This window comes from Phacochoerus africanus, chromosome 14 (genome assembly GCF_016906955.1).
Source record: "Phacochoerus africanus isolate WHEZ1 chromosome 14, ROS_Pafr_v1, whole genome shotgun sequence".
NCBI lineage: Eukaryota > Metazoa > Chordata > Mammalia > Artiodactyla > Suidae > Phacochoerus > Phacochoerus africanus.
Genome location: NC_062557.1, coordinates 8,163,595 through 8,191,175, shown reverse-complemented (window position 1 = coordinate 8,191,175; position 27,581 = coordinate 8,163,595). Strand labels below are relative to the sequence as shown.

Here is a 27,581-nt window from a genome sequence, read left to right as displayed (position 1 = left end):
TGCTCTGCACACACACCAGGTATTGGGGTGCAAGGGAGGGAGAAAGAGAATGAGATGGGGACCAAAGTGCAACGAGACCCCCAGGGAGACTGCCCCTGAGCACACGCATAAATTAAGAACCCTCATTCCGCATGGAGGAAACTGACTAAACTGAATGTCCCCGCAGGGGAGGAAAGGCACGGTGGGAGGGAAACGGGGTCAGTCCGAATACAATGGGAAGGCGGTTTCGGGATCTGTCCCCAGACAAGATTCAACCTTGGCTGGACAGATCCCGGGGCAGCCCCTCCACCAGGGCTCATCTGGTCACCAAAGATCTCCAGGGTATGGGATGTAGGTGCCACTGGGCCAGCCATCCCGACATGTGGCCTGAGGGAGTCGTGAGCGGACTGGATAGAAAAGGAAACCTCCCCTGGCACTTGGCTTTCTGGTCCATTTGCTTCCATGCATCTACCTTGCAGCCAAGAGGAATCTACCCATCAGCTCTGGACAGCGGCGAGGGGGTGCTGTGGACCAGCAGCCCACTCCACCCATCCTCCCTGCCCACTCACTCATCCCAAGGCCCTGGGACAAGGGCCCATTTCCATTAGGCCAGCTCTGGCCACAGCCTCCAGTTCCACCCTCCAGCAAAGAGGACCTATGGTAAGCCCCAGCATTTAATAGCTCGTCTTCCTTTTGTTTAAGGTCTTGAAACAGCCTGTTTTGGCTTTGGTTCCCCCAAGTCATGCATGCACAGTTCACACGGGACTCACAGCTCCAGAGATCCTGGGAGCTCCACTGGGGAGCTGCCAGGTCAAGGACACTCGTAGGAAGAGACTGACCCTGCCGGAATCTTGGACTTATCTTTCACCCGCATGTGGTTCATGTCATTTAATTCCCCTCCTGTCCCTTCTTGACAGCTTTGCATTGTTTGCCCTCAACATCCTCCCATCAGCTCATCAAAGTGATGGCATCTGAAAAATCGTCCTTAGTTCTTTGAGGAAGGGAATATTCCAATGGCTTAGGGCTGACAGGGTCACCGAGAGGACCAACCAACTCCAGGAAAAACTGCCTGTAAAAGGCGCCCAGCTGTGTCACTCAGTTGTGTGGTGACCTCCCTCGAGGGGACTGGCCTCCCTGTCTGTTACCTAAGGCAGCCCCCTCCTCTTACTTCTGATGGAGGGAGGGGTTCAGACATGCTCTGACCTCATTCTATGAGCCAGAGGACAGCAGTACAGGGCCAGAAAGTAAATATTTTAAGCTTTGAGGGCCAGTGGGTCTCTGTCGTAACGACTTCGCTCTACTTTTGCAATGCAGGAGCAGCCATCATGTTAAAAAGGGGGCGGGGCTGTGTTCCAATAAAACTTTATTTACAAGAATAGGTGGTGGGCCGGATTAGGGTTATTGTTGGCAGACTCCTGCCCTAATGTCTGAGTGGTACACAGAGGTCTTGACAAGATGAAACCACAAACCCTTGGACTTGAGCACCCCACCCCTCCCGAGGTCCTCACCTACGGCAGCTGACATTTGGGCTTTGCTTATTTATGTTCAACTCTTGGGCCCATGACTGGTTGTCTGTGCTATGGTCCGTGTGCCCTGTCGTAGACTTCAAAGAACAACACAATCTCTTCCTCCCTTCCAAAGGGCGCCAGGACGATGACCTGGGACAGGACTTCTAAAGCCGTTAGCACAGAGGACCTGGCGTACTGAGAACCCACTCCTAGCCCTGACCCTATTGTGGGATGGGGGTGCATGTCATCACTGCGGTTCCAGTGTGAGCTGATGATAGACGGGGCAACAGAAAAATGGGACTACAGGACAGTCAGTGTCAATTAGAGGACTGATTTAGCTTCAGGAAGCAGAGTGGGGCCAGGGCGGGGGCCAAACCCTCTCCAGCTCTGAGGCCTTTCCAAGAACTCAGAGTCCCCCTACTGCCAAGATAGGCTCAGAGTACTTTCTGCCCTGAATCAAAACTCACTCCCTTCCATGTAAATTGTTGCATCCACTATGGAAAACAGTAAATACAGAAAACTAAATATAGAACTACTCCTGAGCATATATCCAGACAAAACTATAGTTCAAAAAGATACATGCACCCGTATGTTCATTGCAGCACTATTTACAATAGTCAAGACATGGAAACAACCCGAATGTCCACTGACAAATGAATGGATTAAGAAGACGTGGTACATATACACAATGGAATATTACTCAGCCATTAAAAGGAAAGAAATAACGGCATTTGCAGCAACATGGATGGACCTAGAAATTATCATGCTAAGTGAAGTCAGTTAGACAATAAGGCACTAACATCAAATCCTATCACTTACATGTGGAATCTAAAAAAAAGGCATAATGAACTTCTTTGCAGAACAGATACTGACTCACAGACTTTGAAAAACTTATGCTTTCCAAAGGACACAGCTTGGGGGGTGGGGGGATGCACTGAGGGTTTGGGATGGAAATGCTGTAAAACTTAGTTGTGATGATTGTTGTACACCTATAAATGTAATAAAATTCATTAAGTAATTAAAAAAAGAAGATGTGGTACATATATGCAATGGAATACTACTCAGCCATAAAGAAGAATGAAATAATGCATTTGCAGCAACATGGATACAACTAGAGATGATTATACCAATGAAGTAAGTCAGAAAGAGAAAGACAAACACCAGATGATATTCCTTCAGTGTGGAATCTAAAATATGGCACAGATGAGCCTATCTATAGAACAGAAACAGTCTCATAGACATAGAGAACAGACTTGTGGTGGCCAAGGAGGAGGGTTGTAGGGAGTGGGATGGACTGGGAGTTTGGGATCAGTAGATGCAAACTATTACATTTAGGATGGATGAGCAATGAGGTCCTACTGTAGAGCACAGGGAACTCTATCCTATCTCTTGGATAGACCATCATGGAAGATAATGTAAGAAATAAATGTGTATATATTTGTATGACTGAGTTACTTTGCTATACAGCAGAAATTGGTACAACATTGTAAATCAACTATACTGTAATAAAAAATTAAAAAAAAAAAAAGAAAGGGGAAAAAAAAAACTCGGGAGTTCCCCCTGTGGCACAGTGTAAATGAATCCAACTAGTATCCATGAGGATGAGGGTTCGATCCCTGGCTTTGCTTAGTGGGTTAAGGATCCGGCATTGCCGTGAGCTGTGCCATAGGTTGCAGATGCGGCTCCTATCTGGCGTTGCTGTGGCTATGTTGTTGGCTGGCAGCTGTAGCTCTGATTCAACCCCTAGCCTGGGAATCTCCATATGCCGTGGGTGCGGCTCTAAAAATCAAAAAATAAAAAAAAAAAAAGAGTGTCGTCTCTTGCCTCAAAAGGCTTGAGGATAAACTCCTCTACTGGGGCAGGGGATGGGAGCTGGCCTCAGGGGCTGGTCTGGGGACTGCCCTGGATCACACTGTCTAGCCTTGATCAAATGCCCAGGCCCTGATGCTCATGCCCCCAGCAGCCCTGGGCAGAAACAGCTCCTTCTGTAGGCTTCTGCCATCACAGTCACAGACCAAGCTGACCCTGAGCTCCTATTCCAGGAGTGGGGCGCATTTGAGATATATTTTTGTCAATAAAATGAACCTTAAGGGCAAACTTCTGCCCGTGTTTCACTGCACCTGTCCTGCCTTCTTGGATAGACCCTACGGCAGTGTCCTTTTCCTTCAAACCTTTCCACCATCCCCTCGCTGCCCCCAAACAGTGGAGTGGATACAGCCAGTTCCTGGATCTTGCGCAAAGGTCCAAGTTTTCCTCCAATGAGGAAGGTCAGGGTGTCAGGCCAGGTCTTATGTCCCTTGTCTGACATGGAAACAGCCCCTTCCGGCTCGCTGTCCACTGTCATCACCTGTCCCCTGGGTTTACAGGCAGGAGCACCACTCAGCCCAGACCTAACTGTGGAGCTGCCCGGCCCTTGTCACCAACGAGTCAGAGGTGGGGCTCCCCCGTTCAAAGTCCTCGCCGTGACTGGGGGCTGACTGCCGCTGTCTGCCTCCTCCACATCCTGCCTGGGAGCCACCGTCCTGATAAACAGCACAGAAACTCCATTCTTCTAGGCCTGGCAAGTGTGTTCCCTGGGCCCTGCCCGGCCCTGGCACACTGGGCTGCCAGCCCAACCAGGTGCCCCACCCTCGGGATCCTGCCAGCCTTTCTCAGCAGGGCGCCGCCCCGCTGGGCAACCACGGAATCTCTGCTGAGGGCTCCTGGGCTCCTCCAGCGCACAGCGAGGGCTGGACCAGAGCTTCCCTGCCTTTCCCACCTCCCTACCCATCACCTCTTGGCTGTCCTCTGCACACACACGCTGGCGTACCACGTTTCCCTGGTCGCTGTATGACACGCGTCTGGTAGATGTCAATGAGGTGGGGTGACCCAGTGAAGGGGCTTGGTCCCCTCTATTCTGCTTCTCCATTTGCATCAGCTCGGGAGCACGTATCCGACCCTCAGGAGCGCATATCAGACCATCAGATTCTGATGAATTGTAGTGTCAGGCATTGGGTCTGCAGATTTTAGGGATGTGCTGACAGAATGAGGACCACTGGCCTAAGACAGCATCCGAGGGGCTGAGGACGAGATGAGGACAGTGGCCACGCCCATCTTAATCAGGAGCCGCTGCCCTTCTACCCGGACACCCAACTAAGGGGCGTCTCAGGGGTGGCCCGTGCTGGGAGCTGAGGACACCGGTGGCCACTTGTGAAAGCATCAGGGGGCCTGCAGGCTGGGTGTGGAGCACTGGACGGGGGTCCTGGGAAATGGAGCAGGAGTGTCACAGCAGAGGGTCACTGGGGACACAGGGTGTATCAACAAAAGTGACAGGGGATAATGATCACTGCATATCCAGGTATGAAGGAGCAGGCGGGAAGCTGGGACTCAGGGTGGCAGGGCTGGTCCCTCGGAAGTCTGAGCTCAGGGCTGACTTAGGAGCAGTGGGGGCGAGACTGGCTGGCAGGGACAGGACACTGAAAGAGGGAAGCACGCAGGCTGCCGGGGTGCTGGGATGGAGGCAGCTCCAGGAATGCCCACTCCCTCCTGCAGCCCTATTGTGCTCTCCCCTGTGGCCTCCACTCCCACAGACGCTCTGCCAGCATCCCAAGGTCACATCCCAAGGTCAAGGGCCTTGTTGGGCCATCCCCTCCATCGTTTACACTTGGGGAGGAAAAGCCTGCATGCAAGGTTTCCTTTGCAAGATAACTGTGCAGATTCCAAGCAGGATTCAAAAACAAGAGGAGAACCCCAAACCCTGGCCCTTCAGAAGACTTGAGGCTGCTGTCTTCTGGGTTTGGCTCTTCCAGGAAGGAGCACAAAGACACGGTGGCCAGTCTGGACCTTGGTAAGTCAGTGGAAGGAAGGGGGACATGGAAAGGAGGGCTCCTTAAGAAAAAAACTGGAGTTCCCGTCGCGGCTCAGTGGCTTAAGAGCCCAACTGGTATCCGTGAGGATGGGGGTTAGATCCCTAGCCTTGCTCAGTGGGTTAAGGATCTGGCATTGCCGCAAGCTGTGGTGTGGGTTGCAGATGTGGCTCAGATCTGGCGTTACCATGGCTGTGGTGTAGGCTGGTAGCTGCAGCTCCAATTCGATCCCTAGCCTGGGAACTCCCATGTGCTGCAGGTGCAGAAAAAAGAGAGAGAGAAAGAAGACAGGGAGGGAGGGAAGGAGGGAGGAAGAAAGAGAGGAAGGGAGGGAGGAAGAAAGAAAGAAACCAAAGGCTGTCCCTGCCCTTCCAGGATAAGCCATGCCCTACGGTGACCTGTCCCCCTGGGCCTCACTGGGAGCAACAGGGGAGTGGGTCCTGGGAGAAGGGCCAGGAAAGGCCATCCATGGGGGAGCAGGGGCAGGGGAGGGGAGAGGAAGCCAGTGGGAGGGGGGAGAGGGGAGGGAGGAGGGGGGTCAAGGGCAGGTGTAGGGGGTGGTCAGGGGGTGAGGTGATGGCTCCTGGGGCTGGGCCGCACCCGCAGAGGCTCTTGGGAAGGTGAGCTCAGGGTCCGTCCACAGGGTTGCCTCTGGGCATCTGGCTTGGCGCAGGCTCACTTCTCTTCTCCTTTCCCTGAAGAATCTGAATTTTCTAGGAAGGGCAGACCCAGACCAGTGTTCTGGAAAATGGGGCTGATTTTGAAGTCCATTTCCTAGGACTTCGATTTTTCTTTTAAATGTAAATAAAGCTGGAAGAGAGAACGGCAAGAAGAAGAAAGGCCACAAGAGCAACACGAAGCCTAGAGAGCTAAATGATTCTGGCAGAGTGAGGTGATCTGGGAATTCTTCCTGGAGAAGGTGGCACGCAAGATGGACTGTGACAAACACCCCATCAAAAGATGGACAGAGGACCTGGATCAACATTTCTCCAGAGAGGACCTATCGATGGCCAGCAGGCACACGGAAGAAACGCTGCACATCACTAATGATCAGAGAAATGCGAATCAAAACCACAGGGAGGCACCAGCTCACACCAGTCAGAATGGCCGTCCTTAATAAGTCTACTAATAACCAGTGCTGGAGAGGGTGTGGAGGAAAGGGAACCCTCCCGCACTGCTGGTGGGAATGTAAATTGGTACAACCACTATGGAAAACAGTATGGAGATCCTCTGAAAACTGAATATAGAGCTACCACATGATCCAGCAATCCCACTCCTGGGCCTATATCCAGACAAAACTACATTTCAAAAAGATACACGTACCCCTATGTTCATAGCAGCACTATGCACAATAGCCAAGACATGGAAACAGCCCAAATGTCCACTGACAGATAAATGCAATAAGAAGCTGTGGTACACACAATGGAATACTACTCAGCCATTAAAAAGAACAAAACAATGCCATTTGCAGCAACATGGATCCGACTAGAGTATATTAAGTGAAGTAAGTCAAAAAGAGAAAGAAAAATATCATATGATATCACTCTATGAGGAATCTAAAATATGGCATAGGAGTTCCCATCATGGCTCAGTGGTTAACGAACCCAACTAGGATTCATGAGGATGCGGGTTAGATCGCTGGCCTTGCTCAGCAGGTTAAGGATCCAGTGTTGCCATGAGCTGTGGTATAGGCTGCAGACACGGCTCAGATCTGGCATTGCTGTGACTGCGACGTAGGCTGGCAGCTACAGCTCCGATTCAACCTCTAGCCTGGGAATCTCCAATATGCCATGGGTGTGGCCCTAAAAAGACCAAAGGCAAAAAATAAATAAATAAAATAAAATATGGCATAAATGAACCTATTTATAGAACAGAAACAGACTCACAGACATGGAGAACGGACTTGTGGTTGCCAAGGGGGAGGGAATGGGGTGGAATGGGCTGGGAGTTTGGAGTTGGTAGATGCAAACGATTCCATTTATGGATAAGCAATGAGGTCCTGCTGTACAGCACAGGGAACTCTATCCAATCACTTGGGACAGACCATGATGGCGGGTGATACGAGAAAAAGAGTATGTGTGTATATATATGGGTCACTTTGCTGTACAGGAGAAATTGGCACATTGTAAATCGACTTAACTGTAATAAAAAAAAAATTCCAAAAAGAAAAAAGAAAAGGATGGACTCTGAGGAGTCCCCTGCTGGCACATGGGTTAAGGATCCAGCGTTGTCACTGCAGCCGCTCAGGTCACTGCTATAGCACAGTTCAATCCCAGGCCAGGAACGTCCCCATGTTGTGGGCGTGGCCAAAAACAAAACCAAAAAACCCAGAGATGGACTTTGAAGGATGGGGAGCCTCTCAATAGCTACGGCAAGATGCAGAAACGTTTTTCCTACAGGAAGGAGGAAGGATGGAAGCCACCGTGGGAGAGGGTAGGCAAGGCAGCCCAGGCCTACTCTCTCTCTCCTCTTCCCCAATTTAAAGTCAACGCACAAAACAAGAAAATGCTCTGGAGTCAAAGCCCGTCTCTCCTTGGCCTCGTCTTCTAAGATTCCTCCCTGTGCACAGCTGAGGCTGCTGGCTTTTCAGGACCTGTGCTGAATGCCCCAGCTCCATCCAAGGAGTCTTCCCAAGGCCACGTAGCAGGTTCCATCCCAGGGGGCTCCACCCATCTTTGGAGGCCGAGCCCTGGGCTGATGGGACCCTGGGAGGGGATTCCCCTGAGACCCACGCCTTCGCCGTCTCGACTCAAACTTTCTCTAAGCCTGTCTCGGGACCTTGAGCTTGGGGAAAGCTTTCAGTGAGTGTCAGCAGCGACACGAAGTCTCGAGCAGCACAGACCCCACTGCAATGACCTGTGGCTGAAACCGGCTTGTCTTTCATTACCGCGCCTGTCAGAGGGAGCCTGAGGTCCTCGGGCTAGAATAAAAATGAGGAAAATCATCTCCGCCCTTTATGGAGTGTTGCTCAGTGTCAGGTGTGCTTGGAACCATTTTACGTGTAGCAACACGCTTCACCCTCGCAACCACTCGGTGTTTTCTGTCATCGTTATCCCCATTTGACAGATGGGGATACTGAGGCAGGAGGCGGTTAAGGGACCTGTCCCCAGGGTTACCTTGCTGGGAGGTGACAGAGGGGACTCTTAACCACTACTCTATATGCCTCAGGTCCTTGGGGCCTCACACAGACCCACTGAAGTATCGTGGACAGAGATGGTGACGTGGACTCAAATCCTCAGTAGAGAAGCAGGTGCTGTTTTGTATCTGCTGGACCAGCGAGGTGAGGCTCTGGCTGGATAGAGATGTTACCCAGTAACCTCCAGGGTAAATGGGGTCAGAACATCCCATCGATGGCAGGGTGTGCCTCTTGTCACTTTCATTTTGGACCAGTTCATTCTTTCTTTTTTTTCTTTTTCTTTTTAGGGCCACACCTGCATACGGAAGTTCCCAGGCTAGGGGTCCCATCAGAACCGCAGCTGCGGGCCTACACCACAGCCACAGCAACGCCAGATCCCAGCCATGCCTGCCACCTACACCACAGCTTGCGTCAAGGCCAGACCCTTAACCCACTGAGCGAGGCCAGGGATCGAACCCACATCCTCATGGACACTAGTTGAGTGCTTAGCCCGCTAAGCCACAATGGGAACTCCTGGACCAGCTCATTCTTTGTTGTGAGGCCCGCCTTGCACATTAAAGGATGTTTAGCAGCATCCCTGGCCTCTACCCACTAGATGCCAGACGCTCCTCTCCAGTGGCAGCAACCTCAAAAGTCTGCAGACGTTGCAAAATGTCCCCTGAATGAGAATCACTGACCAAGGGTAAGCAGCAGCTTAGGGGAACTTGCTCCCTCACAAGTACCTGAACACCGGAAACCGCTCAGACTGAGCAAGAAAAACATACGATCTTGTGCGTCTTATGGGAGAATTTCTAGGCTCAGTGGAGTTGAATCTTCAAGGGAGCTTAGCTGTAGCAAGGCAGATTCCTGAGATTCAGGGTAAAAACACCACCTGACAGCCACCAGGCCTCGGCTCCCTCGTTCCCAAGGCAGTAGGAACCTCAGCACGGAACAATTCTGAGCCCGCGCTGTGCTCTCTGCGAATGGCACCCCCTGGAGTTGGGCGGTGGAACATTCCTGCTTGAACCCCAGCCATAGATTATGATTAGTTCTGGGGTTGGAGGCGGGGCATCCTGGGGAGGTGGTGCAGAGCCTCCGGGGTTTCTCTGCAAATTGGCAAGTGAGCGTCCCTGCAGCCTTCTCTCCGGGCCGTGTTCTCTGGCCGGCTGGTAGGGAAAGGAGGCCAGCGCACTGCTGACAAGCCCTGCTTTACCCAGGCTTTCAGATGGCCCCATGGCGATGGGCGTGTGTGTTCTTGCGTGGCAGGCCCCCACACACTGTTGTGATTGTTATCATCCTGCGGTGAAAGGCCAGATTGTTCGGGCCTGCCGATGACATCACCGGCTTCCCACTGGGGCTGCTTCTCGAGGTGTTTGAAGAACCTGCGGGTGGGAAGGGGCTGGGTGCTCCCCGCAGGGCTACCCGGCCCTACCTGCTCCTCGAGCTGGCTTAGCACGCAAGGGATCTTCCCCCACCCTTTCGTTCCTGTTCCTTCTGTTCTGGGAGGCCTCCTGCCTCAGGCTGGAAAGATGAGTCGGCCCAGCGGTTCCCTTAAAGCCAGCTGCCCTCCCCAGAGTGGGCAGGGAGGAGCCCCAGGAAGTGAAGCCACCAGGCAGGGCGGTGTCTGCGGGTGATTCAGGCCACCTTGGAGCACCTCTCCTGGCCAGAAAGTAGAGAAGCCTACAGATAACTGCGGGATCTCCAACACCCCGAGGGGTGCCCTGGGCACCTTTATGGCTAAGTCTCTGCCAATCAGTCCCCTGCACAGGCCGGGTACGAGGCTGCCTTATGCAACAGGAAAAGCACCCAGCGGTATACACCCAAGAGCGATGTGCCTCCAGATTCATTAAAAGACATGACCCAGGAGAGTCACTCTATGAATAATGGCCCTGAACTGGAAACTAAACAAATGCCTGTCCGAGACAGGATGAATAAATTGAGTTCCATTCCCACCACGGAACGCCGTGCACAGCAGTGAGAACCAATGTCTACAGCGTCGTGATTCTGGAGGAGGCCCCTCACAGACAAAGTGCTAAGTGCAGGAAGCTAGACACACAACACTGAACCCTGCGCGACTCTATTATAAAGTCCCCAGCAGGCAAAACCATGCTGTGTCTTCTCATCCATTCATTGAGAGAATGTGCCACTGGCCACAGGCAAAAATTTATTCGTCAGTTCTCCCTAAGATACTTGGAGTTTTAAAAACAATTGTTTATGGGCAGAACACAGGGACTCTTTAAAAGGTAGTTCGTCAAGTCCTGAGTGGGGATCATACTTTTGGGAAAAGGATAACTTCCCACGGCCTTTTTTTTTTTATTATTTTTCTTTTGGGTTGTGCCTGCAGCATGCAAACGTTCCTGGGCCAGGGTCTGAACCTGTGCCACATCAGCGGCCCAAGTCCCAACAGTAACAATGGCGATCCTTAACCTGCTGAGCCACCAGGGAACTCCCCCTGGCCTTTCAAAAGACGATTTTTGTTTCATTTTTGGGGCTTTTGTTCCTTTTTTTTTGGTTTTTGTCTTTTTGTCTTTTTAGGGCCGAACCCACGGCATATGGAGGATCCCAGGCTAGGGGACTAATCGGAACTATAGCTGCTGGCCTATCCCACAGCAACTCAGGATCCGAGCCACATCTGGGACCTACACCACAGATCATGGCAACACCGGATCCTTAACCAACTGAGTGAGGCCAGGGATCGAACCCACAACCTCATGGCTCCTAGTCGGATTCATTTCCACTGCGCCACAGCAGGAACTCCTGTTTTGTTTTGTTTTTAATGCCCGCACATGCAGCATTTGGAAGTTCCCCAGCCAGGGATTGAATCTGAGCTGAAGCTGCAACCTACATCGCAGCTGCGGCAATGCTGGATCCTTTAACCCACTGTGCCGTGCTGGGGATCAAATTCACACCTCCACAGCCACCCCAGCTACTGCAGTCAGATTCTTAACCCCCTGTGCCACAGCAAGAACTCCTAAAAGATGTTTTATTGCAGTTGAATGTATGTGCAGAGAAGAGTAGATATTATAAGCGTTCAGCTCAATGCATTTTCAGAAACGTGGTGAATTTCTCAAAACCCACACCCAGATCAAGAAATGGAACATGACCAGCACCCCAAAGCCCCTCGGCCCTGGGCTTTCTGCACATCACAGCCCTGCCCTTGAGGGGAATCACTAGCTCAGTGGCACCTGCTTTCGAATTTCATTCACATCGATGGTTTAGGCGGCCGTGGGAGACCCCAGCAGAGGATCGTCTGGGGCTTTGGGTGACTGAGGGCTTTGCGTCTCATCTCCTGTGATCTTGGCATGCGGGTGGTCTCCTTAGGCCATAGGTTTGGACCTCTGTACAGGCAGCCCTTGTTTTATGCCACTGCCCAGACACTGGGGTTTTTTACAAATGGGAGGTTTGTGGCAACCGTGCGTGGGACAAGCCTATCGGTGGCGCAGTTTTGCTGATAGCATTTGCTCACTTCGTGTCTCTGTGTCACTTTTTGGCAATTTCTCCAAATGTTTCAAACTTTTTCACAGCTACTGTGTGTGTTAAGGTGATCTGCAGCCAGTCATTTTTGATGTTACTGTTACATATTTTGTTTTAGATTTTTAAGGTATGGGCATTGATGTTTTTCAGACATCCCACTATTGCACCTGTAAAAGATTACAGGAGAATGTGAACACCATTTTGATGTGCGTTGAGAACCCCCCAAATTTGGGTGACTCTTTTTTTTTTCTTTTTTTTTGCCGAGGCCTGGTGTCTCTGAGGTGTGTCTGCAGAGCCTGTTTCCCCCAGGATACCTGAGTTCCACCCTCCTGACGTCTTTCCCTCTGCTTTCTTTTTTTTCTCTTTTTCTTTCTTTCTTTAATTCCTCTTCCTTCTCTCTTTCTCTCTTTCTTTCTTTTTCCTTCCTTCCTTCCTTCTTTCTTTCTTTATTTCTCCCTCCCTCTCTCCCTCCCTCCTTCTCTTCCTTCCTAAGGCTGCACCTGCAGCATATGGAAGTTCCCAGGTTGGGGGTCAAACTGGAGCTGCAGCTGGAGGCCTATGCCATAGCCACAGCAACACTGGATCCTTAACCCACCGAGCAAGGCCGGCGATTGACCCTGCATCCTCACAGAGACAATGCTGGGCCCTTAACCTGCTGAGCCACAAAGGGAACTCCTCCCTCTGCTTTCTTATTCACAGAAGCTTCAGTCAAGTCAGGATCCACATTTTCGGGGAGGGGTTGTGACAAAAACACTTAGCTCTCTGGCACACAAAGTACCACTGCGAACCACTGAGACATTTTCCACCATTTGGCACTTTCTCCTAAAGAGCTTCGAGTGCCGTTATAGACACGTATTATTTCTTTCACATGGGAGGTATAAGTTCATTTTCCACTTTGCGGACATAGTAACAAAGCCAACGAAGGGTAAGTGATAAATCTGAGCACACAACATGGGTCACGGCAGTAGAGGAAACGGTGCTGGATGCCGAGCCCTTTCTCGCACCCCATCCCTCAGGGAAAAAAAGTAAAGTGGTCATTGACCCAGATAGGAACCTCCACCATCTCCCTCCTGCTTTACAGGGACAGCCTCCTAACTGGCCTTCCTGCCTCTCCCCTTGTCCCCTGCAGTCTCTTCCTTGCACGTATTTTTTTTTTTTTGGTTCTTTTTTAGGGCCGCACCCGCGGCATATGGAGGTTCCCAGGCTAGGGGTCCAATCGGAGCTGTTGCCGCCAGCCTACACCACAGCCACAGCAACAGCAGATCCTTAACCCACTGAGAGAGGCCAGGGATCGAACCGGCAACCTCATAGTTCCTAGTCAGATTCGTTTCTGCTACGCCGCGACAGGAACTCCTCTTCTTTGCACATCTTATGATGCTTCTCTGGCTGGACCAGTGTGGTCCAGCTGCACCTTTCCCTCAAAGGCAGACCCAAGTCCTTCCCCTGTGACCCACGTGTTCTCTGGCCTCTCTGACCCTCTCCTCATTCTCTGACCTCTTCTTCGACCGCTCTTCCCCTGGCTCCCTCTTCCCCTTCCCCACTCCAGCCATCCGGCCTCCCTGCTCTTCCTCAAACTCCCATCTTAGGCCATTTCTAAGGGGACACTCCTTCTCAGATATCTGTGGCTCTTCACCTTTTTCGAGACTAAGCCTATGACTTTTCCAAGGCTGGTTCACAAAAGACACCGTGGCTTCCGTCTCTCTTGGCCACTAGCTCTGGGGAAAGCTGGCTGCCCTGTTACGAGGACCCTCAAGCATCCATATGGCGGTGCCCATGTGACAAGGAGCTGAGGCCACCTGCCAGCAGCCGTGTGAGGGCGCCATCTTCAAAGTGGACCTTTCCACCCCAGTCCAGCCTTCAGATGACTGCAGCCTCAGCTGACCTCTTGATGGCAACCTCAAGAAAGACCCCATGCAGGGCTCCTCGGCAAAGCTGCTCTCAGATTCCTAACCCACAAAAAAAAAACCGAGGTCAAATTTACTGGGTTGAGCCACCAATCTTGAGCTATTTTGTTATACAATAATAGATAACTAAGACGGCCACCTTCTCAGGGCAATCTAGCCTCATCCTTTTATCCAAAATGTCAACCACCCCAGTATTCCCATGCCCCCTTGACTCTACTTTCTTTCTCTCTCTAATTTTTTTTTTTTGGACAGCATTCTTACCTTCTAAACCTCTGCATAATGTGCTCATTCTTTATGTTAATTGTTCGTGTATTACTGCGCATCTGATCTGGCCTCAGAACAAGCTAGGAGTCTCTGTCTGTCCCCCAGTGTGTCCCAAGCGCCTAGAAGAGTGCCAGGTGCAACAGTGATGAAACGGACGTGCGTAGAGATATGGGCCCGTGAGTTCTGGCAAGGCTGAGGTCCTGTCTGCTCCCAGCTGCCGGTCATCAAACACCAGCAAGCATGTCACAACGCCCTGGGCCTCGGTGTCCTCAGCTGTACAAGAAGGAGGTAAAAGTGGGCGACCCATAAGCTCTTTTCCAGATCCCAAGCCCTGCAATTCCTACACAACGGCAGTATTGTGGCTTGTCCAGATTCCAGGGGCTGCAGGGACAGGGCTCCGCCTTGGCCAAAGCCCGTTTTCCCGTCTGTGCACATCTGGAAAGCCAGGAAACAAAACCATCGCATTGTGCACATCTGGACAGCATCAACCAATCACGCCGAGAGGAAACTCCGAAACGGCCGCTCAGCGAAAACTGCAGTCCAGGCCAAATGAGAGGGGCTGAAAGGCTCCTTTCTTTTCCAGCCGCAAAACAATCTTCTGGGCACGATCTTAGAAGCTGACTGCGCTGCAGCTGAATAACATATGCTCTCAATAGCCTTGGCCTGCCGTCGCTGTCACAGTGCCCTCTCTGCCTGGCTCCTGGCCAATGCAAAACTTACAGAACAGGGATTTTTTTTTTTTTTTTTTTTTGGCCACCCTCCTACTCCCTTGTTTAGACCAAACTATACCTTCACTTACCCTTGGGGCATATGGACCAAGTTCAAAGCCGAACACCACCTGCCCCTCCTCCTCCTCCTCTGAGGAGAGTAATGGACCTGCACACCTAATGCAAACTGAACAGGGAGCTTTGAGCTCTGGTGAGAAATTGCTAGCTGTGTGCTTGCAGTTAGAACGTGCTCGTCCCCCCATCCCTCCGTGGCTGGGAAGAGAACGATGCCTGTTAAAGTGTGGTCAGTGTGTCGTCCAGCCTGGCCTCCCAGAACAAAGAGGAAGGATGTTCTTTTGCAAAAGAAAGGAGTGTCAGGGGCTCAGAACTTCCCGCTAGCTCTTCAGCCAGCACAGAGAAGCCTTTCAGGGAGGGGGAAGGCAGGGAAATGGGGGTTTCAACACACTCGCAGCATCGCAGCCAGTGATGAGAATGGCTTGATGGCCGGGACACCTTGGAGCGTGGAAGACTCAGGAGGCTTTGGGTCAATGTCCTGAGAACACTGGAATAACTGCCTTGGGGCTGGGGTGTCTGAACGTCCCTCAGCGTCATCCTTTAATCTTCTCTTAAGGGGACAGGTATAGAGGCAGGATGGAGACACAGGAACTTATAGCCCTGAACGCTTGCTCTCAAACAACAGCACCTCCCCAAGACTCAGAACATAACCACACTCTGCACACCCAGCAGAGCACGATACCTTTTTTTTTGCTTTTTAGGGCCACACCCATGGCATATGGAGGTTCCCAGGCTAGGGGTCCAATCAGAGCTACGGCTGCCAGCCTACAACACAGCCACAGCAACACAGGATCCGAGCTGCCTTTGCGACCTACACCACAGCTCAAGGCAATGCTGGATTCCTAACCCACTGAGTGAGGCCAGGGATCGAACCCACAACCTCACGGTTACTAGTTGGATTCGTTTCTGCTGTGCCACGATGGTTTGTGAAACATTTCATATCATGAAGTCATCTATTACCAATTTTCCACTGCAGGATGGGACCTAGCACAAACTTGGCAAAAAAAAAAAAAAAAAAAAATCCCTATTTGTTTAAAGTAATGTGTTTAATGATCTTAAAAAGAGGTTCCCAGTATTTTCAAATGAATGGCTGGTTTCTGTCTGGTGTCCTTTTCTCTCTGAACCAAGTCAGGAACTGCAAAGAATTCCATGGCTGCTACATGAATTGCCTCCCATGGATGCGCCGGGGGCATTCCCAAGGTGTCAGGAATCCCCAGCCTTCCTGTGGGAGGAAGCCAATTAACACTTCATTTTAGTCTCCCTCTGAGGGGTAGGAGCAGTGGAGGAGAAGGAATAAGTTCAAAGTGAAGGGAGAGATAGTTCCTATTGTGGCTCAGCGGTTAATGAACCCAGCTAGTATCCATGAAGACGTGGGTTCGATCCCTGGCCTTGCTCAGTGGGTTAAGGATCTGGCGTTGCCAAGACGCAGGTCATGATGCAGCTTGGATCTGGTGTTGCTGTGGCTATGCTGTAGGCTGGCAGCTGCAGCTCCTATTCGACCTCTAGCCCGGGAACTTCCATATGCCACATATGTGGCCCTTAAAAAAGGGGTAGGGGGAAGGGAGAGGCTCCGAATGGGCACAACTGGAGAAAGAAGAAAGGACCAGTGTCCACTATGACTGAGAAAACACCATCATGTCCATAGCAGCGTGGTCCCACCTGAAGAACCACCCAGAGACAGGTGGCGTTCAGAGCCCATCAGATTAGAGGTGAGACTTCAGAAGAACCATCCCGCCTGAATGAGAGCTGGTGGAGGTGGCCTCCCTCCTGCTGCTTCCTACTGAAACAGCCATTTCTCCAGGTTTCTTCAAAAATGTCAGTGTCACCCAAGACAGACAAGGCAGGGACACGACTTCCCATGAAAGGAGATTAAGAAGACAGGACAGGAGTTCCCGTTGTGGCTCAGTGGGTTAAGAACCTGACCACTATCCACAAGGATGCAGGTTTGATCCCTCACCTCGCTCAGTGGGTTAAGGATCCAGCGTTGCCATGAGCTGCGGTGCAAGTTGCAGACACGGCTCAGATCCTGCGTTGCTGTGGCTGTGTAGGTTGGCAGCTGCAGATCCACTTCGACCCCTAGCCTGGGAACTTTCATATCTCATGGGTGTGGCCCCAAAAAGACCCCCCAAAAAAGGAACAGTCAAGGGCTTCAAAACAAACCAACAAAACCCAAAAAAAGTCTATAAAGGAGATTGGTAATGATTAGAAAAAGTGAATGGGGTCGGTGCATGAGTTACTGGCGTGGCTGTTAAATGTTCTGGGTGGGATAATCAGTCTGGTTTGTGGGAGGATGTCTTTATTTTTTCCTTTTTCCTCTCCAAGTTAAATAGGCGGCTTTACTTCAAGACTTCTCACATAATTTAATTACACATTTAATCATTCATCAGCCACTTAGAGTCCCTACTATGTGCCAGGTACTCTGTAATTTTATTTTGTTGCTTTTTATCTTGAAATAATTTTAGACTTACAGAAAGGTTGCAAAAATACTACCAAGAGTTCCTGATTCCCCCTCCTCACTCAGAATCCGCTGACATTAACAGCAACCAACAGGATCCCAGTCCAATGATCAAAAGCAGGAAGATAAGGGAGTTCCCCTTGTGGCACAGCGATAACAATCTGACCAGCAACCATGAGGACACAGGTTCAATCCCTGGCCTTGCTCAGTGGGTTAAGGATCCAGCACTGCCGTGAGCTGTGGTGTAGGTCACAGACATGGCTTGCATCCCACATGCTGTGGCGGTGGCGTAGAGCGGTGGCTACAGCTCCGATGTGACCCCTAGCCTGGGAACCTCCATATGCTGCGGGTACAGCCCTAAAAATAGCACAAAAAGAAAAAGCAGGAAGACAACATTTGACAGTAGTAGAAAAACAAAGAAGTTACCCCGCCCCCAGCCCTCCCTTCCCACCCCTGTGAGTAATCAGTCTTGAAGTATCTGGTTTATCTTTCCTATATCTTTTGTACAAATAAGCAGATACCTGCGTATTTTCTTATCTGCCTTCTTATTTACACAATAGTAGCACCCTATAGGTACCCTTTTTCACTTGGCTTTTTTTTTCACTTAGTGTTTCCTAGAAACCATTTCAAATCAGCTCAAGGGATCATCCGCACGCTTCTTCGTGGGTGTGAACAGCTGTGTATGTCTCCATTAGATGGCTATGTCACATACACGAGCATCTACGTTGCTTCCCGCAGTTTTCCATCACCAATAACACTGCAATGAATAAAATAACCTTGGCACATCTACGTATTTTCATGTTCTTGGAGGTGTATCTTCAGAGTGGATTCCTAAGAATGGGATTGCTGGATCAAAAGGAAAACACCTATGGAGTTCCCGCTGTGGTTCAGGGAGTTAAGAACCCGAGGGCTGGGGCCCAGGTTACTGTGGAGAATGAGTTTGATCCCTGGCCTGGTGCAGTGGGTTAAAGGATCCCCCATGGCTGCAGCTGTGGCAGAGGCTGCAGCTGTAGCTCACACTGAATCCCTGGCCCAGGAAATTCCATAGGCCACAGGTGCGGCCATAAAATAAAATTTTTTAAAAAGGGGAATGCCTATGGATTTTTGTTAGATGTGGACCATTTTCCCTCTGGAAGGGCTGACTCCATTTATACTCCCATCAGCAATAGGTGGGAGAGCTGGTTTCTCAGATTAGTCAATATATCACAGAATCTATTATCAGATTTGAAAAATTTCCCCATCAGATAGGTGAGAAATGATGCCTTGGTGTTAATTCTCATTTATCTAATGAGGATTGAGTTTCAACATTTTCCCCATACACTTGAGGGCTCTCTTTCTATCTCTTTTTGTGAATTGTCTGCTCATGTCCTTCCCCCATTTTTCTAACAGAGTGTCTGGAGGAATTTTTTTTTTTTTTTTGCCACACCCACAGCATGCAGAAGTTCCCAGGCCAGGGATCGAACCCACGCTACAGCCAGGACCTAAGCCACTGCAATGACCATGCCAGATCTCAACCCACCGCACCATCAGGGAACTCCCAACCACAAAGTCTTTATTATTAAAAGATGCAGCTGAAGTACTCAGAGGTGAAGGGTCCTGAAATGTCAAATGGATCAGTGCCAGGGGGGAGGAGTGCAGTGTGTGTGTGTGTGTGTGTGTGTGTGTGCGTGCGCGCGTGCGTGCACGCCCATCTATAGAGAGAACAGCAGCTTCACGCACAAGTAAAAAAGAACCTCTCCCCCACCACAAACATGCAAGATGAGTCGGTCCTCAACAGGCCATGACGATGCTCCTTCTGCAGCTACAGCAAACATGTTCAACCACCCAGACTCCTTCTTTGCCTTCCCGGCTTCCATGTGTCAAGACATCCTGGGAAGCAGCTTCAGGGGCCACAGGCCCGGCACAGCCCTAGGAGGCTGAGCGAACTGGCAGAGAACCCAGATCTCCATCTACGGCTCCCCGAGTGCTCTCCGTGAGTGAGGAGCCCAGCCAGGGACCCCTCGTCTCCTGGAATCTTAAAGCCGGCCTCCCCAGCCCTCATCACTGCCGCCACCCTGCCCACTGTGTGCCGCACCTGTGGAATCTTGCACCAGTATTTGCTTTAAGTGAACTCCTTTCCTTTTCTTCAGATTTATTTGTGCAATAAAATTGTAAGTCTGCTGTAAGTGGAAGGAACACCAGCATGAGCTGCCTGACGCGGAGAATAACTGTCAAGGCAAACACGTTGAAAGCCAATCGGAAAGAGTGGGTTGATGTGGGTGTGACGGAAACCTAGATGCTGGTGGATGGTCTAAAGTAAAAACCTCAGCTGGGTGTCTTCGCCAGAAACTCCAGATAATAGTTTTGAGGGTGGGGCAAGAATTCCCAGGGCAAATGGGGTCTGGAGCCGGGGTGGTCCCCGCGTTCCAGTAGGGTGCCTGGGAGGCAGAGGAACTCAGACAACACGTTGAAAGTGCTGCAAATGGAGCCTGGTACACAGCAAATGCTCCATAACTGTTCCCTTCTTTTCACCACCTACTGGGTCAGTGGCAGGGCGCAGAAAAGAGTTAACAGAGCGGGTCTGAGACTGTTCTTCTTAGAAAGCCCTGAATGCAGGGCTGGCACTTAGCTGGCATCTTGGAAATTTGGATCGTAAACAGCTCCCTCTGCGAATAGAAAACTTGCCCTAAATGGTAAGAATACTCACTGCACCTAAGGTGTTTGTGCAAATACTGAACACTTGCTTTTCCTTCTGGGAGTCTGGAATTTTAGCACGAGGTAGGCAGAGGGTGCCGTGTGACCAGCCCCCAGTGAAAGCTTTGAGCACTGAGTCTCTGATAAGCTTCCAGGAGGACAATCATTTGCACATGTTGACACAATTCACAGCTGGAGGAATGAAATGCATCCTGGTGACTCTACGGGGAAAGGATTTCTGCAAGCCTGTGTCTGGCTTCCTCCAGATTTTCCCTTTGCTGATCCTGCTTTATCTCCTTTCTCTGTGATACATCTTAGCCGTGAATGTGACCTTTGCCAAGCACTGTACGTACTTGTGAATCACCAGTCTGAGGGCAGGCTTGCCCCCCCACCCCCGCACAAGAAGTAGCAGCAGTGACAGGGGTTGGTGTCAGTTGGCTGGACCTAAAGGAAGCTCCCACAGAACCCATCCCACCCTAGGTTGTGGGTGGAATCCTGATCTTTGTGGACCGGAACTGGGGGCTCCAGGTTGAGAGGGCTGGTGGGCTGCAAGAGGGTGGGTACATAAAACTGAGGGCCAGCGGTCATAGCGGGGCCACGGAAACCAGTAACAGAGGCGTCATGGGGGTGATGCCCGACACCAGACGGGCCCTGTCACATCACAGTGGACGCCCCATGGAGAAAGGACGTCATCTGACAGGATGCTACTCCCTTCGGCCAGGAGGTGGGTAACTCTGGGAACTCAGACCTCCTTTTGGGAAAAGGAGAAGGGGGAGGGCGGCGGATCTCAAACTGACTATAACCTGAGCTGAGCACATTTAAAAGCAGAAGAGCTGGCCATCCTCCGAAAGTCTACAAACAATAAGTGCTGGAGAGGGTGTGGCGAAAAAGGAACCCTATCACACTGTTGGTGGGATTGTAAACTGGTGCAACCACTGTGGAAAGCAGTATGGAGATTACTCAGAAAACTAAAAATAGAACTACCATTTGATACAGCAATCCCACTCCTGGTCTTCTATCCAGAGAAAACCACGACTCACAAAGACACATGTACTCCAATGTTCATTGCAGCACTCTTTGCAATAGCCAAGACATGGAACCAACCTAAATGTCCATCGACAGAGGAGTGGATCAAGAAGATGTAGTACATATACACAGTGGAATATGACTCAGCCATCAAAAAGAACGAAATACCAGCATTTTTAGCAACATGGATGGACCTAGAAATTATCATACTAAGTGAAGTCAGCCATACAATGAGACACCAACATCAAATGCTTTCACTGACACGTGGAATTTGAAAAAAGGACAGACGGAACTTCTTTGCAGAACAGATGCTGACTCACAGACATTGAAAAACTTATGGTCTCCGGAGGAGACAGTTTGGGGGGTGGGGGATGTGCTTGGGTTATGGGATGGAAATCCTGTGAAATTGGATTGTTATGATCATTATATAACTACAGATGTGATAAATTCATTTGAGTGATTAAAAAAATCACATTCTAAAAAAAAAACAGAGGCCATTTAAAAATAAATAAAAAATAAAAAAAATAAAACTCTGTTCCTTAAGTCAAAAAAAAAAAAAAAAGCAGAAGAGCTGTCTTTAAAGGGAATGCATTTACCAGTCGGGGCACACAAGGGCAAAGGCAAGACCACGGCAGTCCTCAAACCTGACCATGCATCAGGATGACCAGGGGGCCGGGGGGGCAATGTTAGCACACAGACTGCTGGGCCCACGCTTGAAGCATCCTGCAGACGGGGGGTGAGGCCCAGGAATCGGCTTTTTAACAAGTTCCCAGGTGATACCCAGGTCTCCAGGAGCCACACTTTGAAGACGACTGATACAGAGACATACAGCTCCATGCGCCACATCTGAATTGTGTCTGAGGGAGGGGAACCTGATGAACAGGCCTCCGCACTCAGCAGGAGGAAGGATTCCCTGTCCCGAGCTGGATGAGCAACTCTAGTCAATGAGAGCCCACGAGTCCACTGTTGCTTCTCCAGGCTGGAGAAAGGCTCAGGAGAGGTGGGCTTATCAAAAGCCCAAGTGAGGCTATCTGGGTAGAGCTCTGGGGAAATGGAACTGTGCTTGGCTCCAGAACCTTCTAAGAGGTTCTTCTTCTAACCTTCTAAGAAGATGCACATACCCACTCTGTCTCGGGCACCTTTCACCAGGCACGGAGTAGCAGGATGTCCTGGCCAAAGCAAGACCCTCCTGACACTGGCCAGGCCCTGGCCCTGGTGGGGGATGCACCCACCGGGCGGACACGAGTTCTCTGCTCCAGAAGAGGCTGCAGAACCGGGAAAGGGACCGTCCCTCCTACTCCCACAGACCAGGTGCCCTCCACTGGGCGCAACTTGGCCTCCTGGTCCTGGTCCTACCTGGAGACACTTTGGTTTGTCACAACTGGGAACAGGTGACGGATGTCTAACATGGAGAAGCCAGGGATGCTGCCAAACACCCTGCAACACAGAGCACAGCCCTGTAAAGAAGTATCTGCTTCGAGGCCAATGGCATCGAGAGGCTGAGAGAGCAGTCATCCCACCCTAAACCCCTGCACAGCATAGGAGGCTCTTCTGCAGCAGGCACAGCATCGCAGGAGATTTGTGATGCGGGAGAGTGAAGCTGGGGCGACCCCGCTCAGTTTCTCTAGCTGTCCTCCTGTGAAGGTCTCAGAAAGCAGCACGGCCGCATCACCACCTCCAAGCCCAGCAAGACCCACTGCGTTCTCCTTTTAAGCTAAATCCACAGCTCCTCCCGTGGAGACGCATCTCAGAAACGGCCCATCACACTCATCAGCTAAGCTCCCATCAGCAGATGAGGGGAGTCCGAATTTCAATGGCATTTTTGGAATAAAAACATGTATACTTTTGGGAGCTCCCAGAAAGTTTCCCTATACAGCCGTGTTGTAAACGGCAGGTTGGGTGCCGGCTGAGCTCACAAAAGCCCATTTAACTCCTGCACGAGTAGTTTACAAGGATTGAAGTGCCTCAGGGGTTACGTAAAGTTTGTGGGGGAGTTCAGGAACTGAATCACCATTTATAACCTGTTTGATTTTTTTTTTTTTTTCCCTATGGGAAAACGCCTTCCCTCTGAACAGTGGGAAGGAGAAGAGAGGGAATTAATGCAACGAGCATAGGACGGAAAGGTGGAGGCGGGGGGGACTGGTCCCTGTGCCTTGAAACTCCAAGGAGTAAATTCCTGTACCTCGGGTGTGCCAGTAATACAGCAATTTGGAGATTAATCAATTCACCAGTAAGTGCTGAGTTCCTGTGCTCTCTCAGACACAACACTGAGGATGCAAGAGCAGAGCTTGACCCCACAGAGGGGCAGTAACTCCCAGGGGATCCTGATCTGCAGGGGAATGGCAGGAGCTATTGGAACAAGACAGATGGCCGTGCCAGACCTGGGGGACCTTGAAGGTTTCTTGGGGAAAGCTGGCCAGGCACAAAGACGAAGATGACGAGAGACAACGGCCAACCTGTGCAGAGATTACGTGAGACAACGGCCAACCTGCGTGGAGCCCGGTGGCAGGAAGCTGCAGGGGCTGCTGACCGTTATTGGAGCGAGGTGAGCAAGGGGACAAAGGCCTGAGGCACAGCCAGCTTGGAGGACACAGGGATTTTTTTTTTTTTAATTGTGGTAAAATTGATGTAGCATAAAATTTACCATCTCAACCACCGGTAAGTGTCCAGTTTGGTGGCATTCTGTACCTTCACGATATGATACAAGCATCACCATTGTCTGGTTTTCATCACTCCCCCCCCCCCAAGGAACCCAGTACCCATTAGCCATCATTTCCCTCCCCCTCCCCCTGCCCCTGGCCACCACTAACCCACTCTGTGGGTTTTCCAACCCTGGACAGCATTCCTGTGGAATCATACAGGGTGTGGCCCGTCGTGGGTGGCCTCTTTCATTGATCACAACGTTTTCAAGGTTCTACCACATTGCATCATGTATCAATACTTCATTCCTGGGTAAATATTTCCTAGCATGGACACACCACATTTTCTTCATCCATTCATCCAGGGATGGACCAGTGGATGGCTTTTACCCCTGGGCTACTGTGAATAGTGCCGCTATGAACATGGGTGCACAAGTTTTTGTTGGAACACCTGCCTCGGTTCTTTGACAGGGGTGGAATTGCTGAGCCCCATGTTAAAGATTTGGTGCCTGTCTTAGGAGCAGCTGGAGGCTTCTAAGTAGGAGCCACATGATTAGAACTGTGGCTTTGCGAGTTCCCTATGGCTGGCGTGGGTCGAGGGGCACAGGGAGGCCGGAGTGGCCAGTGGCGGATGTTAATTTGGGTGAAAAGAATCAGATGCAGGTGGCAGGGGGAAGGAGAGAAGTGACACATTCCATCCTCCTCTGCTGCCGACCCCTCCTGTTCTCCCGATCAGAGCTGTGGACCGCAAAGTGAGAAAGAACCATTTTCCCCTGAAACTCCCCCTCCCCTCAATAGCAGAGTCCTTGCAGGCAAGATGGGTGTGTCAAGCTGATTCTAAGCTGCTTCCCAGCTGGACTCTGAGAATCTCACCACCCCCTAAAGGTTTTACGTGGTCTTTTTTTTTTTTGAAGCTAAGAGCCCCATTATGTCTGGGGAACCTTCATGTCCAGACCATTGCCTGTCACCTGGCCACAGTTCAGCTCCTCGCCTCCAATCATGAGGTGATTTCCACCCCGAAGGAAGCTGTTTATTCAAGTGGAGCCTCAGCTATCTTCCTATCAACCCTATTATTTACCTAACTGCCTGACTCATGAGTCAATCTCCAGCACAGGGTAAAAGTTCAAATCCGAATAAGTGAAGACCTACATAGCATTTCCCTGAGGCACCCATTTCTTTCAAACAGACCCAACATGTCAATGGCACTAAAGGAAATGAAAACGCTTCCACGGGCACCCAGTCCCTCCGCAGGGGACCAGCCTCCGTGAGACGAACTCTGGTCCAGAGTCTTTCCAACGAGCTGTTTCCATTCCTGCTCTAAATGTGAGGGCGGTCCAGGCAGCTGTGGGAATGAGACCCTCAGAGTGAAAGCACGTCATGTGGCCGAGTGTCTTCTCAAGAAGCCTTTGCTTCCTGCAAGGTCTTCTGGGAGCCTCCCACCTGCTGCAAGCAACTGCAGTTGGCGAAAGATGCACTTGGGCCCTCCCCCGTGGCTAGCTCTCAGGAGGTCCTCGTGGGGAGGAAGGCAGGACGGGCAGCCGAACGGCTAGAGCAGATGCTCCCACGGAAGAGAGAAGAAAGATACCCAGTGCCCTTGGGGTTTCCGGCTCCATCCACTTGGATGACAGTGACCATGACAGAAATGGATCAGCAGCAGGGGCTTTCACACCTGGCTCTGGACTTTATAAAAGCTCCTGCTGAGAGGCAAAGCGTTGACCTGTAGAACAGTCCATCTAGGTAAAGAGGGAACCAGGAAATCAGGGCAGTAGCCAGACCTAGTAACATTCCCCAGAGCCCAGAGGCTCAGCAACTCCACTGCTTGCCTTTCCCTGGAGAAGACCAAGCTCCAGGATTACTTCTGGAGGTCTGGCGGCCCGGGGCCCTTGCCAGGGTCACAGCGGGGTATCATCTTGCCTTTTCAACACTGCACATCTGCCCACTGCTGGCGGAGGGGCCCCTTAAGACCTGGGGTGGTGCCATCCAAGGGCTTAGACCATTTCCCAATCAGGCTTTCAAGGGCAAATATTTGCAGTGACTCACAAGAGAGGCTTTCTGCTCGCATTTTGACCTCCAAGGAGCCACGGGGTTAATTCCTGTTAACAGCTTGGGATTATCCACAGGCTACATCCAAAAGTGGGTTTGTCAGGCTCCCTGGACAGCTCATGAGTCAGAGAGCGGGTGATCCAGTCACTGTCCTGGGGAGCATCTGGCCTCCCTGTGCCAGAGGTCAGTGGAACAGTTACGGTACCACATCCCGGTGAAGTCAATGATGCTGGTGTCCGGCTGTGGCCCGGCTCGTGGGACAGGCAGACAATTTATGAGCGAAGTAACACATCATAAAAGTGAGCAATGAATGCGAAGAGGCCAACAAGCCAGGACAGAGGGCCTTTCTCTCCGACCAGGGGAGCGGACGGAGACGCCATCCTGGGTCGGGACAGGCCCCCCCCCCCCGCCCCCGGCCAGTCCCAACAGCAATGGCTGAGAGTAACTCAAGGGACTTTCCTCCAGACCCTACGAAACTGCTGTAAACCTGCGCTTCGGCAGCCTGAGTCCTCTGTGGCTTCACTTTGTCACCGAACAGGGTGTCTTAGGCTACGAGGGGTTTTGATGACACATTAAGTTCACAGGTGACATGGCTGTCACCCTGTGACCTCTGATTCCAGCTGACTCAATTCCGGATGGGCCAAGCAAGGGATAGACACAGTGCAGGAAAATAACCTGTCATGAAGCTTGGCTGGACAGATACTCATTTAATCTTCAGAACTGTCCAGAACACTTTCTAAGTGCCACAGCCCATCCTCTTAGGAAGACTGGGAGCAGACAGAAGTGAAGAACACAATCTCGGGGGAATCGGGTCAGGAATTTCAGGACACGACCTAACTTAGAAAGGGTGCTTAGACATGGACTCTTTATTTATTTATTTATTTTTGGTCTTTTGTCTTTTAGGGCTGCACCCATGGCACATGGAGGGTCCCAGGCTAGGAGTCGAATCGGAGCTATAGCCGCTGGCCTACGCCACAGTCACAGCAACGCCAGATCTGAGCTGCCTCTGAGACCTACACCACAGCTCACAGCAACGCCGGATCCTTAACCCGCTGAGCAAGGCCAGGGATTGAACCCGCAACCTCATGGTTCCTAGTTGAGTTCATTAACCACGACGGGAACTCCGACACGGACTCTTTCAAGAGGGGAAACTGAAACTGGAATCTAAAGAACGGGGCAGGGGGGTGCAGTTTAGAGAGCAAGCATCAGGGGAAAGTAATGTTCTTGCAGAGAAAAGAGGTAGAATAAAGCCCTATCGATAAGAAAGATATTGTGTTCAAGAAATTTAAAGTCAAAAAATAAAAAAACAAAATATAAAATAAAATGGAAAAAAAAAAGTTCTCTGTGGCTGGATTGAGCGTGTATGTTGGGATGGCGGTGGGGGGGGTGGAGGGGGGAGTTACTGAACTTGAACTTTACTCCAGATGCAATGACCCTGAAGAGAACTAATGTCAGGAATACGGCATAAGTTAGTTTCCATGCTGGGTCTGAACCAGGCCCCTCATGCTTTTTTGCGTGGCATCTGTGGTCACACCCTCACAAATGCAAGTGAGGCAGCTAGGATACGGGATGATATGGGAACACGGGCACGTTTCAGACTTGGGAAGAGCCAGATCTCCAACCTCCACATCAGATCCAGCCACGCTGGACCCCTTGACCCCTGCCTGCAGGCTCCGTTTTTGTCACCAGGGCCAATCCTGGTTAACACATGTACACTTAGGAGTTTCTAGCCCAATAATGCGAGAGCCAGCAGCTCCTCTTTTCTGTTCTGCAAACAGAGTTATCTGTCTTTTTCCAAAGTTTGCACAAGCCCCTGCAACTTAGCTCTGTCACCAGCATGCTTTCTGCCTGACACCGAGGTTTTCTGGGACTGG

At 51.0% G+C, this 27,581-nt stretch overlaps 1 protein-coding gene across 3 annotated transcripts in view; it reads right to left on the bottom strand.

The window, feature by feature from the left end:
- Window positions 1–27,581, bottom strand: part of SLC39A11 (solute carrier family 39 member 11) — a 369,112-nt gene that overhangs the window by 6,711 nt on the left and 334,820 nt on the right. The window lies entirely within an intron of this gene.